Here is a 4,340-nt window from a genome sequence, read left to right as displayed (position 1 = left end):
TTTCAATTTTTTTTTTTCCCCTCCCTCCTTCATCTAACCAACCCCTCAATCTTTTTATTTTTTTATTTTTTTTTTTTTGCTTTTCTTTAAAACCTCTTGAAATTGTCGGCATCCTGCAAGCTTGTGGCTCTCCAATGTTACCCTCGGTCTTCCTCCTCCTGCAGGGCATGGAAACTTGTTGCCTTATTTTCTTAGGTGTTTTCACTGTTGTTGGTGTCCTGGATTGTGAGAAGAGTCCTCTGTGTACTTAAAGGCTTAGCAGGAGTGGTGGGCCACCAAGATGGTGATGCAAATCCTTCCATGCTTCCATGTGTCAGAGCAGCTCACCCAGAAACAATGCACTTTTGTCAGAAATTGGCTTGATTTCTTTCTTTTTGCTTTAATAAAGTATCATAAATCACTGTATCAGGACCAAAGAAAGAAAGGTGGTATTCCTAGTGCTGTCTCTGTAGCCAAGTAAGTGTTACTGGGAAAGTCACTTGATGAGTCAGTACCTCAGTTTCCCTTTTGACCGTTGTCTGTGTGTTCTGTCTGATGCTCGGGAATTGTGACTATCACTTATGTTTGTGACAATACAACTGAAACGGAGAGAGATCCAAAGCACTGCTGGCTCCCTAGGCTGCCTGCTTTCTACCCACACTCTGTGCTGGGCTTTGGCTGGGTCTTGGCATCCACAATGTGCTTGGAAGGACCCAAGCTTGGGTATCTGTAGATGGCATATACGGGACCACCTGGATGTTGCCCAGCAGAGAGTTTGGCTTGCGTTACAGCATCCAGAGAGCAGAAGTGACCTCTTCCTGTACACATGCCTGATCACAGCGTGGTGGGGGGCAAGTCTGTTCCTGACAGCAAGCCTGGACCAGTGCTGGCTGGAGATGTGGATGTCCCAACACGTACATTCACTGTCAGCCATCTCAGCAGCAGCTTCGGAGCACTGCTGGAATCCAAAGGAGCAATACATCTGTAGAAATTATACCTGCTTTCTCAACAGACCTGATGCATGTCCCAGAGCCACATTGTGCCACCTCTACTCCTTAACTACCTCAAGTTCAATAAATTATAACAGTGTGGTGGAACACTCTTTGTCCTACTTGAGGGAACATTCACTGCTGCATCAAAGTTTACACAAACTGCTCACAAGTTTCTTTTGCTCAGTGGCTTCGTTTCTTCACATTTGCATTCTTTCTGCATTAGCTGACCAGACTTAGTCACCTGGTGTCATCCTTATTTCTTGACTGCACAAGCCAATCTCCTGTCACTGAGATCTGGCCGTGAGGTCTTGCAGGGAGGTAGTTCTGACTTGCCCTCCATGAACAGCTCAGCAAGCCCATAAGCACATTTGGCAGGTGCCCTTGCCATTAAAGTTCAGGCAAAGTGAACACTGAAGTCAGAAAAATGTGGCACTTGGCCAACCCATGAAAAAAAATCATCGCAAATAATCCTCAGTATATTTTGCAGTACTTTTCCAGAGCTATTCTGTTTTTGTTAGGGATTCATTTACCCATTTCAACACACTAGCACGTTAAGCTTCCTCAAAGGCATGCAAAGCCTCTTAATAAATAATCTTGCTATTTCTTATCACATCTACCTCTGAGTGAGAGACCAGACAAATGGGACAGTGTTCAGATCTGAATCCAGGTCAGGATCAGATGTAGGCTGGGAAATGGTGGTGACGAAGGGCCGAGTGATGGCTGTGGTGTTATGTAAGCTTTGCCTCAACTCCTACAGGCTTTAAAAGATATGTGTTTTTAGGATGGGTGGGAGGCCAGGGAAGGGAGGTGCACAGCAGCAAGGAGGACTATGTATCTCCCTATGCTTTCACATGTCACCTATTGCCATAATACTTGAACACTTTCTGCTCCATGAATTGTGAGGTGTGAGCTGAACTGGCCAGCCTTGGTAATCTTCAGGAAAAGCAGGAGCAAGAAAGGAGAAGGTGAAACTCTTCAGAGCTGTTGAGGGTGGTAAGGGCAAATGTGAAAATGTGAAAAAATGGAGGGAAACTACCAGGCTGCAGAAAGGAAGAATTTTGTAGGCAGGATTTTGAATAGACCTTGCATAATACTGTGAAAGCTGATAAAGTTTATAAAGGTTGAGATAAGCTAACTCAGAAACAGATAGGTGTTTTAGCAGGAGGGGATGGCAGGAGATTTTGGAGAGTTTACAGCCTTGAAACTGTAGGATTTGGCAACAATCCAGATGAGAGTGTCTGGTGTGAAGGAGATGTAGGTGTTGAACCCAATATGGAGATTGTGAATTTAAATGTTATACAAGTGCAGGTTGTGCACTGCAAGGAGGGCTGGGGGAGGGAAAGGTTTGTGGTAAAAGATAAGGAGGTGTTCTTTTAACCGCGATAAAAGTGTTGGCAGACCCACATCTGGGAAATAGCTCAGGGGAAGGGTAGGAGAGACCCGGCAGTGGAGAGCTACACCTGCTACCATGAACATGGAGAATGACATCACCAGCTGACATCACAGGGCACACTATGTCAACAGGAGAGAGAAAGAAGATGAGGGAGAAGTACCAGGGCATTCAGAAAGCATGTGAAGGGAAGGCAGCAGAAATTGACCAGTATTTTACAAAGCAGGCTGAAACTAACAAACATCCCTCTCTGCCTTTCTTGTCAGCTCCTTTACGTGTTGGAAGGCACTAAGGTCTTCCCAGAGCCTTCTCTTCCCCAGGTTGAATGAGCCCAGCTCTCTCAGCCTGTCTCCATAGCAGAGGTGGTCCAGCCCTTGGAGAATCTTCATGGGTTCATTTGGACTTAATCCAACAACTCCATGTCCTTCTTATGCTGGGGTCCCAGATCTGGATGCAGGACTGCAGGGTAGGGTCTCCCCAGAGTGGAGCAGAGGGGGAGAATCCACTCCCTCGACCTGCTGGTCAAGCTGCTGGCTATGCAGCCCAGGACACAGTTGGTTTCTGGGCTGCTAGTGCACACCGTTGGGTCATGTTGACCTTAAGATAGAGTACATCTGAGACATTCAGTTCAGGATGAGATGAACACAGCCTAAAAGACATCATATCTTTCTGGCGACTCTGAAGGAAGGCTGGAGTGGTGGTGGACTCAAGTAGAGACATTACAGACATCCACATCCAGCCTAAAGTATCCTGCACAGCTAGGATGTATTTGTCCCACAGTGCCCAGGCATTGATTGATGCTTGTCCCTGCTCCCTTCTTGCACCTGATCTCTCTGACCCTGTTGGAGGTTGGGCAGTTGTGGGGCCACCTGGCCATACTACCCCACCAGAACACTTTGTTCTTCCAGAATGGCCCCCACCACATCTGGGAAGGAGTGTGCATGTAGGAAATACCCACCATTGTCACAAAGCTGGCAGCAAAGAGAAAGCATTGTCCTTTCTGCTCCTGCACAGTGCCCAAAAGGAGCAGGTGTTCAGCAAGCACTAATCCCAAGAGATCTTGTGAGCTCCAGTGAGTGAGTCCTGCTGGCTCATCTGATCTGAGATTCAATAGATGGAGAAAAGAAGAAATAAAAAGAACAGTTTATTGTGTTAAAAGTGTAGGCAAGCAAAAGTTACAGAAATCACCAAATTTAGACTTTGGCTTGGGTACCAGTATTGGCAATGTTACCCTTGATGAGAGGTCCAAGTTCTGCTGACATGAACTAAAATCAAGAATAAGTAAAATTGAAAGGATGTAAATCTTGGGGGTAGAGCACAAGTAGCGGAAAAAGCAGATCATTAATAAATAAATAAGGAGGACAATGATTCAAAATCGGCTGAGTTATTGAACATTTTTAAAAAAAAATCTCTCGTAAAGAAGAAAACTATAGGAGAGTAGCTTGGATAGGATTTAAAGGAAGGAAGGAAGTCACTGTAAAGAAAGATGTAATCAATAAAGAACAAGTGGATGAATCTTGAAAAAAATTGGAAAGCACGCATATTTGCTTTGCTGATCATGTTGACATGTTGGACTTTAGACAATGAACTGAGAAACCAAGGGTATCACTTCCCAAATGCAACTGATGCTAACTGGGATGAATAAGAGAGAAAGGACTGGGATAATATCCTTGGGGGTTTTTTTTCCCTACTACTCAAAGCCAAAAGGGGAGAGTCACTCTAGGTGAGACATTGTGTCTTCTAATATAATGGAACAAATATTAAGACAGAAATAAGCACACAGCTGTATGGCACAAGAATTGTAGTCAAAAGGCCAAATAAATACACGATGCTAGAGAAACCTTACTGCTTCTACTATTTATCTGATTTTATATAGTGTTTAATTTGGCTTGGAAAATCATTTAAGACGGTTTTAGAAGATACATTGTTGGATGAATAAAAGCTGTCTATAGATTCAGTAATAAATATACCGAAACAGT

Source organism: Nestor notabilis, unplaced genomic scaffold (assembly GCF_000696875.1).
Source record: "Nestor notabilis isolate BGI_N333 unplaced genomic scaffold, ASM69687v1 scaffold2746, whole genome shotgun sequence".
Lineage (NCBI taxonomy): Eukaryota > Metazoa > Chordata > Aves > Psittaciformes > Psittacidae > Nestor > Nestor notabilis.
This window is presented reverse-complemented; position numbering follows the sequence as displayed.